At 39.0% G+C, this 17,711-nt stretch overlaps 1 protein-coding gene across 3 annotated transcripts in view; it reads right to left on the bottom strand.

Annotated features, from left to right (window-relative positions):
• AKR1A1 (aldo-keto reductase family 1 member A1) overlaps window positions 1-16,794 on the bottom strand; it is a 75,474-nt gene extending 58,680 nt beyond the window's left edge. Inside the window, exons 1-2 of one of the 3 annotated variants that reach the window (XM_053693580.1) lie at window positions 16,599-16,794; window positions 7,439-7,611 (exon numbers count right to left, since the gene is read on the bottom strand). The gene's annotated coding sequence lies outside the window, so the exon portion shown is untranslated. Of the gene's footprint in view, window positions 1-7,438; window positions 7,612-14,136; window positions 14,421-16,598 lie in introns of those variants that run through there. The other 2 variants (XM_053693579.1, XM_053693581.1) reach the window with 2 other exon arrangements.
• Window positions 16,795-17,711: the final 917 nt, after the last annotated feature.

Below are 17,711 nucleotides of genomic sequence, written 5' to 3'. Positions count from 1 at the left end.
TGAGTTTGCGGTGCAGGTGCGTATACTACATCCCCATAATCCATGATAGGCATCAGCGTTTGCTGTACAATCTTTTCCTTTACTGTAGGGCTGAGGCAAGATTTGTTTCTGTACAGGGCACCTAGTTTTGGATAGAGTTTAGACGCAAGTTTTTCTATGTAGAGGCCAAAAGTTAGATTAGGTTTTAACAACATACCCAAGTATTTGAAAGAGTGGACTACGGTCAGTGTGCAATTTGATTTTGTTTTGATGCGTAGATGGGAATTTTGTTGTTTGTGTAATTTAGGTACCGTTCCAAAGATCATTGTGACAGTTTTATCAGTGTTTAGGAAGAGTTTGTTTTTTGAGATCCACTTTTCTACCTCTGTGAACTGGTCTTGGAGCACTGCCTCAAGCTGCGGCAGATCGGATTTGCTTGCATAGATTACCGTGTCGTCTGCGTACATGTGTACAGTTGAGGATTTGCAGACATTTGGAATACGTTGGGTTTCTCACAGCGCCTCCTCTGTATCCTACTGGCTCCCCAGAAAAAGCAAGACACCTAGTTTGTCTTCAGGTTCAAAAATAGTACAAGTTAAGATCTAGGGAGCGCCTCAAAATGGGCAGGGATATTGTTGAAATGACACTATACTGATTGAGGTGATATTACACAAATTTAATGATACATACACAATGGTAAATGTTTAAAATAATACTGTGTTAAAGTTACTCAGCACAAAGATACATATAGTCTCATATAATTATATAAATAAAAACACAAAAATATTCATGGATCCATGAGTACAGTAGATTAAATTAAAATAAAACATATAACCGATTTGCAGACATTTAGCAGATCACTTATAAATAATGTAAATAGTAGGGTGCCGAGAATGGAACCTTGGGGAACACCACACGTGAATGGGAGAGGGAGGGAGTCGCTGTCAGAAATGGAGACATATTGTGACTAATTTGATACATATGATCAAAACCAGGTTAGTGGACGATCACCAATACCTGAGTTTTTTAGTTTGAGCAGTAGTATGTTGTGGTCTACTGTGTCAATGGCCTTTGAAAAATCAAGGAAAATTTGAGTTAGGTCTCCTTGTTCCATGCCAGTTTGGATGTCGTTGCAAAAAAATAAAAGTAAACACAAGCAGGTGTTACCAGTGATTCAGAGTTATAATGTTCCTTCTAGTATGAAAAAGACAGATAATCGCTAGATTAGTGCACGCTTTATAGAGATTCAAATTTCATCTCTGGGCTCCTTCCAGGCAGTTTATATATGATCTTATCAATTTATCAAGAACAATTTCTTTTGTTACCAAAAGATTTTTATTTTCATTTTTCATTTCCTAAAGAGATATATAATAAATAAAAATGCCTATACGATCTTGGCCAGCATGCATTGCTACATTGTAGCTAAGGAATTGCACTTTAAAGGAACATTAAAGTTGAAAATAAACTTTCATGGTTCAGAAAGCTCATGCAATTGTCAGAGACTTTTCAATGTCTTTATATTTTCAAATATACTTTGTTGTTTTCTTGGTATCCTTTGTTGACTATCATACATAGGTAGGCTCAGAAGCAGCAATGCACTACTGGAAGCTAGCTGCTGATTGGTTACATACATATGCTTCTTGTCATAGGCTGACTTTCATTAGGGACAGTACATTGTAAAATTATTTTTCCATTAAAGGGATAGGAAAGTCAAAATTAAACTTGAATGATTCAGATAGAGCTGGTAATTTTAAGAGACTTAAATTCATTTCCATTTTCAAATGTGCTTCGTTCTCTTGGTATACACACATATCCTACACTAGTGGGAGCTAGCTGCTGATTGGTGCCTCACACATTTGTCTTATGTGATTGGCTGACTAGATGTGTTCAGCTACCTGCCAGTAGTGCAAAGGGGTTCCTTCCGCAAAGGATAACAAGATAGTAAAGCAAATTTTATAATAGAAGTAAATACGAAAGTTGTTTAAAATTGTATGTTCTATCCAAATCATGAAAGAAAATGTTAGGGTTTCCTGTCCCTTTAATGTGTTTCCAATGACTTGTTATACCAGCTGCAGAGTATAAAATGTATGAGAAATTGCTTCTTTTGGTTTAGTTTTAGGAGCCTATCTATAAAGCTCTGAATGGAGCTTGATGCCCCGTGTTTCTGGCGAGCCTGCAGGCTCGCCAGAAACAGCAGTTATGAAGCAGCGGTCACAAAGACCGCTGCTCCATAACCTGTCCGCCTGCTCTGAGCAGGCGGACACACATCGCCGGAAATCAACCCGATCGAGTATGATCGGGTTGATTGACACCCGCCTGCTGGTGGCTGATTGGCCGCGAGTCTGCAGGGGGCGGCGTTGCACCAGCAGCTCTTGTGAGCTGCTGGTGCAATGCTGAATACGGCGAGCGTATTGCTCACCGTATTCAGCGAGGTCTGGCGGACCTGATCCGCACTGTCGGATCAGGTCCGCCAGACCTTGATAAATAGGGGCCATAGTCTTTAGAAGGGCTTTTTGTAGGGCATTGCCCTAAAGTGTTACAGCTCTTTTTAAAAAAATACTACAACCTCATTCTACAATAAAAGTAACCCCACCCCCTAAAAAAAGACTAAGTTAAAAAAAAAACACTTTAACTTACAAAAAAAACTATTTAGGGAAATGCCCTATAAAGAGCTCTTCTAAGGGCTATTCTTATAGTAACTGTTGGTTTAGGGTTTTTTATTTTGGGGTGGGATTGTTTTTTTTTTTTTTAAAGGGGCACTTAGTTTTAGTAGAGGCATAACTGTGTTTTTTTATTGGCTCTATTCTTTTGTTTTCTGTAATGTTAATTTTTTTTGTAAATGTAGTGTTTGTTATTTTTTGTAACTTAGGGTTTTTAACTTAGAGGTGGGGAGGGTTAGATGTTAGTAGTTAAGCAGGGTAGAGGTAGTTTGCGTTGGTGGGTTGTAGTGGTTTGGGGTTAATAGGCTAGGAGGTATTTGTAGTATAGGGGTTAAGTATTATAGGGGTGTTTGTGGTGGGCTATTGGTGGTATAGGGGTTAAGTAGTGTAAGCAGTGTTTGCGGTGGGCTATTGGTGGTATAGGGGTTAAGTAGTGTAGGGGGTGTTTGCAGTGGGCTATTGGTGGTATAGGGGTTAAGTAGTGTAGGGGTGTTTGTGGTGGGCCATTGGTGGTATAGGGGTTAAGTAGTGTAGGGGGTGTTTGCGGTGGGCTATTGATGGTATAGGGGTTAAGTAGTGTAGGGGTGTTGGTGGTGGGATATTAGTGGTATAGGGTTTAAGTAGTGTAGGGAGTGTTTGCGGTGGGCTATTGGTGGTATAGGGGTTAAGTAGTGTAGGGGTGTTGGTGGTGGGCCATTGGTGGTATAGGGGTTAAGTATTGTAGGGGGTGTCTGCGGTGGGCTATTGGCGGCATAGGGTTAAGTAGTGTAGGGTTAGTTTGTTGTGGTGGGTTATGGCGGTTTAGGGGTACATAGGAATAGTTATTAGGTTGTGTGCGATATGTTTAAAAGGGATTCTTTACGTTACATCGCCAATGTTGGTACCGATGCTGCTTGGAATATTTCACCAGCATCGCCACCTATTGCGATGTATGGTGAAACGCCCCCCTGCAATAGTGTCTTTAAAGAGTAATGTTGGCACTTTTGAATATGTGGGTGGCATTCTCAAAATCGCATCGGATCCCTATTGAATTTATATCCACCTTGCCGCACTTTCAATCATCGGGGCCTCAGAGATAACAACTGACAATTAACATTTTATAACTTGCAACCCCAAACCCCCACTCAGAGTATAATTTATTCTGCTGGCTATGTTAACATAGCTTTTCTATAGCCAATACTTAAGTATAGAAACTTTCAGTATAAGTAGGTATACCACAGGCAAAACAGCTATTTCAAATGCCAAAATAAAAGTAAAGGGTCAATTTGTAAACAACTTAATACACTCCAGCAGGAAAAATGGATCACTGGGAACAAATTAAAGGGGTGAAAAAATAGGTATACATATGTATATGAATTTAATGTCCCTTAAAATGTTTAATACTAGAAAAATAAATATATATATATATATATATATACACACACAGTATATAATGTAAAAACTGGGGCAAAACTGTTTTTCTCTGAATGAAGATTTTAAAATGGATTCCCAATCTGTAGTCATATTTTCTCATGTATAAGAGCATTACAATTTATTCAAATGTAATTATATTTCTATTATATATATATATATATATATATATATATATATATATATATATATATATATATATATATACATACTAGTCCTAAAGCCATTTTTTCGCAGTACAGCAGTCCCACCCCTTGATCTCTCCCTTCCCCTCTCTTTTGCTCTCTCTATCCCCCCACTCTTTTGCTCTCTCTCCCCCCCTCTCTTTTGCGCTCTCTCTCCCCCCTCTCTTTTGCTCTCTCTCTCTCCACCTCTCTTTTGTGCTATCTCCCCCTCTCTTTTGCTCTCTCTCTCTCCACCTCTCTTTTGCGCTCTCTCTCTCCCCCTTCTCTTTTGCTCTCTCTCTCCCCCTCTCTTTTGCTCTCCCTCCCCGCCCTCTTTTGCTCTCTCTCTCTCCCCCATCTCTTTTGCTCTTCCTCTTGCCCCCTCTCTTTTGCTCTTTCTCCCTCCATCTCTTTTGCTCTATATCTCTCCCCCTCTATTTTGCTCTCTCTCTTCCCCCTCTCTTTTGCACTCTCTCTCTCCCCATCTCTTTTGCTCTCTCTTTCTCCCCCTCTCTTTTTCTCTCCCCCCTCTCATTTGCTCTCTCCCCACCCTCTTTTGCTCTCTCTCTCTCTCTCTCTCCCCCCTCTCTTTTGCTCTCCCTCTCTCCCCATCTCTTTTGCTCTCTCTCCCCCCTCTCTTTTGCTCTCTCTCTCCCCCCTCTCTCTTGCTCTCTCTCGTCCCTCTCTTTTGCTCTCTCTCCCCCTCTCTTTTGCTCTCTCTCCCCTTCTCTTTTGCTCTCTCTCTCCCCCCCCCCTCTTTTGCTCTCTCTCCTCCTCTCATTTGCTTTCTCTCTCCCCCTCTCTTTTGCTCTCTCTCACTCTCCCCCTCTCTTTGGCTTGCTCTCCCTCCTCTTTTGCTCTCTCTCAATCCCCTCTTTTGCTCTCTCTCTCTCAATCCCCTCTTTTGCTCTCTCTCTCTCAATCCCCTCTTTTGCTCTCTCTCCCCCCTCTTTTGCTCTTTCTCCCCCTCTCTTGCTCTCTCTCCCCCTCTCTTTTGCTCTCTCTCCCCCCTCTTTTGTTCTCTCACGCCATGCCGCTCCCACCAGGCCCTGCCCACCATTCTCCCGGCAGACAGCAAATCAGGTGTGTTTGTCTTAGGCCAGGTGTTTCTGTCCTTGTGCTGTCTCTACTGGGAATGACAGCTTCGGACAAACACACTTGGCCTTTTATATTATAGGATTATATATATATATATATATATATATATATATATATATATATATATATATATATATATATATATATATATATATATATATATATATATATATATATATATATATGTATATATATATATATATATTGCAGTATATATTATTGCAGTTGTTATTAGTTAATTCCAATTAGGGACAGATGAGTAGCAGTGTTAGCCTTGAGAAGTCAGCAGGTGCATTTGAAATTCTAAGAATTAGACAAATCTACAATTGTCTGAGCTAAATTACAGGAAAAGAGATCAAAATAAATAATGAAAGTATACTGATAAGTTGTTTAATTATGTATAACTAAACATTGTATATGAAAATCTGAATATGTTATCATGCAGCTGCTCTATAGTATACATGATATAGTTTTTTGCACACAACCAACTTCCCCTAATACGCGGCCTGCAGACACGTTAGTACAAGAACTGGAATTTGCGTTACCAACAGTCACTGTTATACAACCCAACATGTAACATAAGCGATCAGAAAGAGCTATGGAACAAGAGACAATACCCACTCAGGTTTAATCTTGCCAGAAGCAGTTTCCAACATACAGAGATGTGTGTGGGGTCAGGCAAGGTAATCAGCTACTCCAGCGTACAGGAAAAGCAGCATGACTAAGGACATTCTTAACATTAACAACCTCAGAGTGGGAAACAGAACCGGAATGTACAGAAATGGTTCCACATAGTCATCAAAATATCTTAATATAAATCACATTCTGCTTGTAATGATTGCAACACTGTGGTTCAAGAGAAAATTAGTCTGCACTAACATTTAAAGGGACATTGCAAAGCTAAAATGTCATACTCTAATGTGGTACTGTACAACATGTCACATGACTGATCCTAGCGTATGGGTAAATCCTAGAGCATTCGTTCACTTAGTTATTACGCAAATGCGGAAGAAGGCGGCCACTCAAAGCACTCAGCTCTTTTGGGAGCCGGGGTTCTTCTTGTAAAAGTGCAACACACTAAGATCTGGCTTTACACAATTCTTAGTGTTGCACTTTCACAAGAAGAACTCCGGCTCTGAAAATAGCAGTGAGCGACCGCCTTCTTCCGCATTCGGATAGTAACTAAATATACAAATGCACGCGTCTAGTAAATCCATTCTAGTGGCTATGCACGACTACTGCTCACCAGCCATGTTCTGCTCTCTTAAAGGGACATAAACCTCCCAAAAAATATATCATGATTCGGATAAATCATACAATTTTAAACAACTTTCCAATTTGCATCTATTATCAAATTGTCTTCGTTTTTCTTGTTATCCTTTGTTAAAAAGTAGGAAGGTAAGTTCAGGAGCGTGCACGTGTCTGCAGAACTATATGGCAGCAGTTTGGCAAGAATTGTATACATTAGCAACAGCACTAGATAGCAGCACTATTTCCCGTCATGTAGTGCTACAGACGTGCATACTACCTATCTAGATATCTCTTCAACAGAGAATAGCAAGAGAACAAAGTAAATTTGATCATAGAACTAAATTAGAAACTTTTTTTAAATTGTAATCTCTATCTGAATCATGAAAGAAAAAAAATTGTGTTTCATATCCCTTTAAGTGCTTCTTTACCTATGTATTTAAACACTGTGACAGTTAAAGGCTTAGCAAGCTGGGGCCAGAACTGCAAAAATAACAATGACTTAGTGCATGTCACTTTTGCATTTGTGCTTCCATTTAATAAAAGAATAGAAAAAAATTATTTGACCAGTGAATGCTTTTCCAATGCTGAATCATTGTTGAACCAAGAATCTTGGCAGAACATTGCAGCACTAACTGTGCTGAGACTCTTTGGCCAATACACTGAGTTTTTACATGTATGCTGTTTACTTGTTAACAAACTTGTCTGAAAGAAAACATATTGCTTAAATCAGACTTTTAAACTATGTGTAATGCTCGTGGGATATTCCACTATCAGACCGAACTTGGCCAGTAGTCTTCTTATCCCGGCGTCGAGCCGGAATGATAGGGAATATCCCAGAGCAGAGAAAGTTCGCAAGATGAGGTAAGCGGCACTCACCACAGGCAGGATAGTCTTCAGCGGCAACAGGCTGGGAATCAGAGAAACGCAGTCCAGAGATAAACCACTAGGATGGTATGGCAGGGTCTGGAAATGGTAAAGCAGTCCGGCAGGCAGGGTTTGGCAACGGTAAAGCAGTCCAGAGATAAACCACTAGGATGGTATGGCAGGGTCTGGAAATGGTAAAGCAGTCCAGAGATAAACCATTAGGATGGTCAGGCAGGCAGGGTTTGGCAACAGAGAGGCAATCCAGAGCAATAGGGGTTAATCAAGCAGAGTAGTCAGACAGGCAGGGTTCAGCAATAGTATACACAGAAAACAATGTAAAATCTAAAGCGCCAGTACAGGCAAAAAATACCAAGGAAAAAGAGAGCAAACGATTTTGATGTTTATATTAAAAATAATTTATTCTTCAACAAATGTCACAATGAGAACCTAAAAATAAAAATATATGTATAACATGGAATAATAATCTCCTAGGTAAAAATTACACCTTATACAAGAATTCAGACAGTAAAATATGTGATTGGCCAATCACTATTAAAAAATGTGAGTAATCTATAAAAGCATTTACACAAGGAAAATCACACATGTATTGTAGGCTACTAATGTAAGCAACTAGAACTGTATGTATCACAATTTCTAACAATTTGTAACACAATATCTATCATCAAATTATCTACTGATAATCTAAGAGTATGTGCGCTAAGTGCATAAACCAAAATAGCTTCCGTTAAATATGGCTATGTCAGCATGACAGTGAAATGTCCACAAAGGTGCAGATGAGTATGAATGATTTACTGGTATCCGTGATTCCTTTAGTGTAGCACAGTGTTTTTGGGTGTTAGTGCTCTAATGGATCCACTCGAAACTACAGGTACCTGTTTTAGTGATCCTTTTAAGTTCAGCTCTTAGAGTGGAATGAGCTGTCTTCTTTGTCCGATGTCACCTTGTAGAAGTAAATGCCTCCAGAATAAGACGAGCAATGTAACTGCTTTAGCTGATCTTGAAGCCGCTCTGTGAACCCCAGCTACAAACACTTCTGTCTCTTGCTCAGTTCGCGCCTATACCGGTTAGGGCGCTGATTGGCTTAGTGGTATGGGAGTGTCTGGTTTGAGCTGTGGGGTGCCGGCTCTACAGCTGATCCTTTCCTTTCTTCCTCTTGATGCACAATAGGAGATCCGCAACGCGTTTCCGCTGAAATTACTTCAGCCTTTGTCAAGCTTGATCTCCTTTGAATCCTATGGCTTTAAATAGCCCTCCTTCCATTTCTATTGGTTAAGGATTTCAGCCAATGTGTGTCTAATTGGCTCAGAAATAGTTGTTAAACATTTGTAAACATTATATCTCTTGAATTTATGTATATTCAGATATTGTTTATTTGGTAAATTCTAATAATTAGTCATAAACATGTATTTCTCTGAAATCTAAAATTGAATGATTGTATAAGATTATAAGAGATATTTTCAACAAACGTTGATAAAAGAACTAAGATGATAAAAAAACTTAATTTTGTTAAACTAAACTTTATTTAAGAGATATTAAGGTTGGAATTAATCATAAACAAGTATTTCTCTGCGAACTAAAATTTGATTGATTATATAAGATTATAAGTGATATTTTCAACAAACGTTGATAAAAGATCTAAGATGATAAAAAAAAAAAAAAAAAAAGGTTTATTTTTGAAAAACTAATCTCAATTGTAGAGATATTAAGGTTGGAATTCAGAGATGTCCCTAGTAAGGACTAAATGCTACACAATGGTCTAAATTTGTGGAAAAAAGGTGGTGAAAAAAATATATATGATAAAATTTGAAAAATAGTATATCAATCCAGCAGTTTAGGTGTAAACAGGCAGAGTGTTCATACAAGCAGAGTTCAGCAGCAGTAAATCAATCCAGCAGTTTAGGGGTTAACAGGCAGAGTGGTCAGACAAGCAGAGGTCAGCAACAATATATCAGTCCAGCATACATCAATAATAACACCCAGGAGAACACTAAGTAACACCTATACTTGGGCAGGGATAGGTAGCAAGTGAGTAACTTACATAGGCGCAGGGTTCGCGCCACTGGAGATCCTGACCGGCTTCAGAACGGAGGAAGCGTGCGGCAATGACTTCATCGCAGAGAGGAGTTGACTCCCCCCTAGGCAACGAGCAGAACAGCTGGCGCAGTGTCCCTAGCAACAGCTAGAGCGGTGCGGAGTCACTATGAAACTTGTAGCTACCAGAATTTCATACCTCACAACCACCCTCATCCTGCGGGATTGTCATGGGTTGGAAGGTCTGGCCCTTTTCTATCTTGCAGCCTTTGTGTGTCCTGGTTTCAAAGTGATATGAAACCCAAAAGGTTTCTTTCATGATTGCATGCTATTTTAAAATAATAGAAGTAAATTTGAAACTTGCTTAAATTATATGTTCTGTCTGAATCACAAAAGGAAATTTTTGGGTTCCATATCCCTTTAGGAGATATAATGAACCACACCCTTATCTGCCCAACCCCACTGCCGGATAGGCCCACCGGGATACCGGGAGATTTCCCGTCAGGCCTCCAGTGCCACATCAGTTGGCAGAGCATGCTGGGGGGAGTTCACAGAGCGAGCCTTGTGTGCATGCATAGTGCATCTATCTATTCAATGCCGCTCCAATCCTGGCAGCAGGGCCGCAGATGTGGAGGCCTCGGGGGTCAAATCAGTAGCCCCTTAAAGGACCAGAAGGCAATGCTGGGGGCCCCACGCTCCTGGTGCAGCTTCACCCATGGTCCAACAGGCTCAAAGGCATATGCAGGAAACGCCGCCTCAAAATCATATACAGGAACCAGGTAAAAATTCACAAATCTATTATTAAAAGAGCGAAGGCGAAGTTGTAGTACAGTATATGTAAAGCAGTTATATGTATAAGCTGAAAGCCTTTGTGATGGTATGTATATCTTTTAATAATAAATTTGTGAACTTTTACCTGATTCCGGTATATGATTTTGGAGCGAGTAAGTAAGGGACGATTCTGTGTGAGCTGTGTTTCCTGCATATGCCTGGGAAGGCTACGTTTGAGTGCACACACTTTAGAGATAAATTATAAGCTAACAGGATGCGAGTATGGCTCTTGATATATGCATATATGATAGTGCATACAAGGAATATGTGATAGTGTATATGCATACAAGGAATATGTGATAGTGTATATGCATACATGCATATGTGATAGTGTATATGTATATATGCATATGTGATAGTGTATATGTATATATGCATATGTGATAGTGTATATGCATACATGCATATGTGATAGTGTATATGCATACATGCATATGTGATAGTGTATATGCATACATGCATATGTGATAGTGTATATGCATACATGCATATGTGATAGTGTATATGCATACATGCATATGTGATAGTGTATATGTATATATGCATATGTGATAGTGTATATGCATACATGCATATGTGATAGTGTATATGCATACATGCATATGTGATAGTGTATATGCATACATGCATATGTGATAGTGTATATGCATACATGCATATGTGATAGTGTATATGCATACATGCATATGTGATAGTGTATATGTATATATGCATATGTGATAGTGTATATGCATACATGCATATGTGATAGTGTATATGCATACATGCATATGTGATAGTGTATATGCATACATGCATATGTGATAGTGTATATGTATATATGCATATGTGATAGTGTATATGCATACATGCATATGTGATAGTGTATATGCATACATGCATATGTGATAGTGTATATGCATACATGCATATGTGATAGTGTATATGCATACATGCATATGTGATAGTGTATATGCATACATGCATATGTGATAGTGTATATGCATACATGCATATGTGATGGTGTATATGTATATATGCATATGTGATAGTGTATATGTATATATGCATATGTGATAGTGTATATGTATACATGCATATGTGATAGTGTATATGCATATGTTGTAGTGTATATGTATATGTGATAGTGTATATGTATATATGCATATGTGATAGTGTATATGTATATATGCATATGTGATAGTGTATATGTATGCATGCATATGTGATAGTGTATATGTATGCATGCATATGTGATAGTGTATATGTATATATGCATATGTGATAGTGTATATGTATACATGCATATGTGATAGTGTATATGTATACATGCATATGTGATAGTACATACTGTACATATTTTACAATTTGCAGGTCTTTTTCTTTTGGAGGTCTCTTTCAAAGGAAAAGATTACTAGATGGTGGATATATTTTGGGACTATATCCTTTAGTGCACATTTTGTTACACACTTATCACTGTATCAGAACCGCTTCTTTTATTTAAAAAGACTATATTTTGCAATTTATTTTTTGAGCGTTATCTACTAAAAATAAACACTATTTTCTAATAAAATTGATGTATTTATTCTGCTTGTGCCAAAAACTACATCACACATTAAAAACACAAATATTTTGCAATGTTTCAGTACAGTAAAGCTTTATGAAATTCTGGCGTATCTCCCAGCATGTGTTGACAAAATCTTTTTGATTATACAAAGCTGGGAAAATGTGAGCTCAGTTTAGGTATTTGCTAGTTCCCAGCATGCACTAGGACACTTAAAGGGACATGAAACTTAAAGCTTTCTTTATTGATTCAGATGAAGTGAATTTTTAAAAAAAATACTTTCCATATTATTTCTATTTTGAATTTTAAATTGTTCTCTTGGTATCCTTCATTGAAAAGTAGGTAGTTAGGCACAGGAGCGTGCACATAGCTGGAGCACTATATTGCAGCAGTTTTACAAGAAAGCTTTTAACATGTTATAAAGGGACAGTGTGCTGTAAAATTAGTTACTCCCTAATAGGTTTCCTATGACTTGCAAGGTTTATTTTTGTGCATGTAATAACTGGTTTTCTTCTTTGAACCACAACTCATTACAATGGGCTGAACATGCATGGAAATCAGACCTCCTTATCTTATTACTTTCTATATACACAAATGCTTCCTTACCTTATCTGTGTGTGTACCAAAACCCAATTAACATTTTATTACTTATCTCTCCTACCACCCATTCAGAGTTTAATTTCTTCTGCTGGCTATTACATAACTTTTCTATAGCCAATACTTAAGTGAAGGTCAACTTGAGCGTACTCGCTCAAGTCATAGGATATAATTAAAAAAAAATGAGGTAGACTTTAATTCATGAAATCGGTAATTTATACAGATAAACTAATCGTTGTTTCCCCCATGGGGCGTTCAGCCACTTTGCACAAACGTCCCGGCCCAAGGGGAAAACAACGATTAGTTAATTGCAGATTCGTTGCAGCATTAAAATGTAAAAATCTAAGAATCAAAGAAAATAAATTACCGATTTAATGAAGTCTACCTCATTTTTTAAATTATATCCTATGACTTGAGCAAGTATGCTCAAGTTTACTTTTACTTTAAGCATTAAAATGTTAAAGGGGATACAATAATCAAACCCAGCTATTTCAAATGACAAAACAAAGTTAAGCTATTTGAAAACAATTTAAAAGGGACAGTCTACACAAGAATTTGTATGAATAAAAATATAGATAATCCCTTAATTGTCAGGCCATGTGCACCAAAAAGATTATCATAAAACACCTGGTAACTTTTCTAAAAAATAAATAAATACATTTTTGCAAGTGCCACATGTCACAAAAATGTTTCTAAGTACATTTTAAACAAACTGTTCTGCTTTAAAAAAATAATAATTTGTATATCCCTTGAAATCTATACAGAGAACCTTACACGCCGTTGAGGCTTTAATATAGATCTGGCATTGGAATATATTTTTTTTTCTTTCAGGTGTAGTCTTGGCAGCCAATCAGCATTATTTAGGATTACACGTTATTTTGATAAAGTAGGGTTGCATCTATACAAGTGGACTGTGTAAATAGTATAGTGTGTATGGTTACATATGAAAGCAAAGTTAGAGTTTTACATTACAAATTGGAAGAGCAAAGTTAAAACATATGAAGTGGAACATTTTAATCACTAAACCAGATACACGTGTCAGCATAGTTCAAATAAATACTAGACCTATAAAGTTAAAAAAGGGGCAAAACTCTAATTATGTTAGCAATGTATTGCTGTCCAGTGACTTTCCTATTGAATATCATTTTAATCTTATCTCCTTTGCTGGGGAGATTAAAGGGACATGACACCCAATTTTCTTCTTTCATGATTCAGTTAGAGAATACAATTATAAACAACATTCAAATTCACTTCTGTTATCTAATTTGTTTCATTCTTTAGATATCCTTTGTTGTAGAAATAGCAAGGCACATGGATGAACCAATCATAGGAAGAATCTATGGGCAGCCACAAATCAGCAGCTACTGAGCCTATTTAGATATGATTTTCAACAAATGATATTAAAGGAATGAAGCAAATTAGATTATAGAAGTAAATTGGAAAATTGTTTAAAATTTCATGCTCTTTCTAAATCATGAAATAAAAACATTTCAGAGTGTCTGTGCTAATTATGATGCCTGGTATTTGTATAAATATATACCCAAACGTTTGTTTTTGCTAATAATGAGTAATTAAATGAAGCACTACACAAACCTATCTTGCAGCTCAATTACTGCTGAAGGCAAAAACATTTATAACACAAAAATAGAGGAACTGCAAAAGTACAACAAAAGCTGTGATAACTCACGTGATACTGGCAGAAGATCTGTACGGACTGGGCAGTCACTGGCACCGCATGTGCCCTGCTTGTGTATATTGCACCAACTGATGCTCCAAAGCCTAAAGTGCCCCTGTCTAATGCTATAGATTATTTACAGCATTTTAAAGTGTGACCCTTACGATATTTTACAAATATGCAAACAAATCAGATTACCAATTAGCTGGTCTGAGACAGAGGGAAGTTAGTACTCACTGTCAGCAGACAGCGCGGAACCAGCATGTGACATTGTAAACAGCTTCCTAGACACTGCACCATCTCCCCTTAAACTGATCTGCTCTAGTGCTGACACACACAGCTACTACTGACACACAGCTACTACTGACACACACAGCTACTACTGACACACAGCTACTACTGACACACACAGCTACTACTGACACACACCTACTACTGACACACACAGCTACTACTGATACACAGCTACTACTGACACACACAGCTACTACTGACACACAGCTACTACTGACACACAGCTACTACTGACACACACAGCTACTACTGACACACAGCTACTACTGACACACACAGCTACTACTGACACACACAGCTACTACTGACACACACAGCTACTACTGATACACAGCTACTACTGACACACACAGCTACTACTGACACACACAGCTACTACTGATACACAGCTACTACTGACACACACAGCTACTACTGACACACAGCTACTACTGACACACACAGCTACTACTGACACACACCTACTACTGACACACAGCTACTACTGACACACGCAGCTACTACTGACACACACCTACTACTGACACACACAGCTACTACTGATACACAGCTACTACTGACACACACAGCTACTACTGACACACAGCTACTACTGACACACACAGCTACTACTGACACACACCTACTACTGACACACAGCTACTACTGACACACACAGCTACTACTGACACACACCTACTACTGACACACACAGCTACTACTGACACACACAGCTACTACTGACACACAGCTACTACTGACACACAACAGAACTGACACACAGCTCTGCAGATGACACACACAACAGAACTTACACACAGACACGCTCTGCTGATGACACACACAGCTACTACTGACACACACAGCAGAACTGACACACACAGACACCCTCTGCTGATGACACACACAGCTACTACTGACACACACAACAGAACTGACACACAGACACGCTCTGCTGATGACACACACAGCTACTACTGACACACACAGCAGAACTGACACACACAGACACCCTCTGCTGATGACACACACAACAGAACTTACACACAGACACGCTCTGCTGATGACACACACAGCTACTACTGACACACACACAGCAGAACTGACACACAGACACCCTCTGCTGATGACACACACAGCTACTACTGACACACACAGCAGAACTGACACACAGACACCCTCTGCTGATGACACACACAGCTACTACTGACACACACAACAGAACTGACACACAGACACGCTCTGCTGATGACACACACAGCTACTACTGACACACACAGCAGAACTGACACACACAGACACCCTCTGCTGATGACACACACAACAGAACTTACACACAGACACGCTCTGCTGATGACACACACAGCTACTACTGACACACACACAGCAGAACTGACACACAGACACCCTCTGCTGATGACACACATAGCTACTACTGACACACACAACAGAACTGACACACAGACACGCTCTGCTGATGACACACACAGCTACTACTGACACACACAACAGAACTGACACACACAGACACCCTCTGCTGATGACACACACAACAGAACTTACACACAGACACGCTCTGCTGATGACACACACAGCTACTACTGACACACACAGCAGAACTGACACACAGCTCTGCAGATGACACACACAGCTACTACTGACACACACACAGCAGAACTGACACACAGACACCCTCTGCTGATGACACACACAGCTACTACTGACACACACAGCAGAACTGACACACAGACACCCTCTGCTGATGACACACACAGCTACTACTGACACACACAACAGAACTGACACACAGACACCCTCTGCTGATGACACACACAGCTACTACTGACACACACAACAGAACTGACACACAGCTCTGCAGATGACACACACAGCTACTACTGACACACACACAGCAGAACTGACACACAGACACCCTCTGCTGATGACACACACAGCTACTACTGACACACACAGCAGAACTGACACACAGACACCCTCTGCTGATGACACACACAGCTACTACTGACACACACAACAGAACTGACACACAGCTCTGCAGATGAAACGGGCTTTATTATATAGACTCTAGAGCACAGAACATTTCTTACAGTTACAAAAGCTGCTCTCTTCCCTAGGCACCAGCAGGGCCACGGGATGCCCATTGCCCAGATCCCTCTTGGCACACACAGATAAATACTCACCTAGTGCTGCTCCTCTGTGATATAACCAGCTAATCAGACAGAGCAGAGCAGCTCCAGTTCCGTTTCCGACTATGTGAGCAGTGAGTCTGCCAGGCAATGTGAGCAGCTCCCCTGGCCCAGCAGAGGGTGTGGATAGGGAATCAGAGGGCAGGTCCTAGCCCTACTAATCCAGCAGTTTGTAGCCCAAATATTAACTTTGTAACGAGAACCCAGCTTGCATTGTCAGCTTGTTCATAGGAAGGAAGCAGGATACTGGGTTAACCCATTCACCCCTTCTCTTGCTTAGCACAGCAAAAAGTGTAATCATTTACCCAAACCTTCCATAGCTGTGTGTACCACTGTGGGGAAACCATCTCCCCTGTAGGTCTGTAAGATAGATAGATGATAGAGAGATACTAGAAAGAGAGATAATAGATAGATAGATAGATAGATAGATAGATAGATAGATAGATAGATCGATGATAGATAGATGATAGAGAGATACTAGATAGATAGATAGATAGATAGATAGATAGATAGATAGATGATAGATAGATAGATAGATAGATAGATAGATAGATAGATAGATAGATAGATTGATAGATGATAGAGAAATACTAGATAGATAGATAGATAGATAGATAGATAGATAGATAGATAGATAGATAGATAGATAGATAGATTGATAGATGATACAGCAATACTAGATTAGAGATAGAGAGAGATACTAGATGATAGAGAGATACTAGATGATAGATATATACTAGATAGATAGAGAGATACTAGATGATAGAGATATATTAGATAGATAGCTAGATATAGATAGATACTAGATAGATAAATAGATAGATGGATGATAGAGAGATACTAGATAGATAGATGATAGAGAGATACTAGATAGATAGATATAGATACTAGATAGATAGATAAATAGATAGATTGATCGATAGAAACTAGATATATAGATTCTAGATAGATACTAGATATATGATTGATAGATCAATAGAAATGATTGCACGGGCAATTAGCATATCTAAGCAAGTATCCCAGCTTTCCTTTACCCAGTAAAACTCCATATGCATTTGTTACCAATCCACAAGAGGATTCTGGATAAGATATGCCAATTAGATATGT

This window comes from Bombina bombina, chromosome 10 (genome assembly GCF_027579735.1).
Source record: "Bombina bombina isolate aBomBom1 chromosome 10, aBomBom1.pri, whole genome shotgun sequence".
Taxonomy (NCBI): domain Eukaryota; kingdom Metazoa; phylum Chordata; class Amphibia; order Anura; family Bombinatoridae; genus Bombina; species Bombina bombina.
This window is presented reverse-complemented; position numbering and strand designations above follow the sequence as displayed.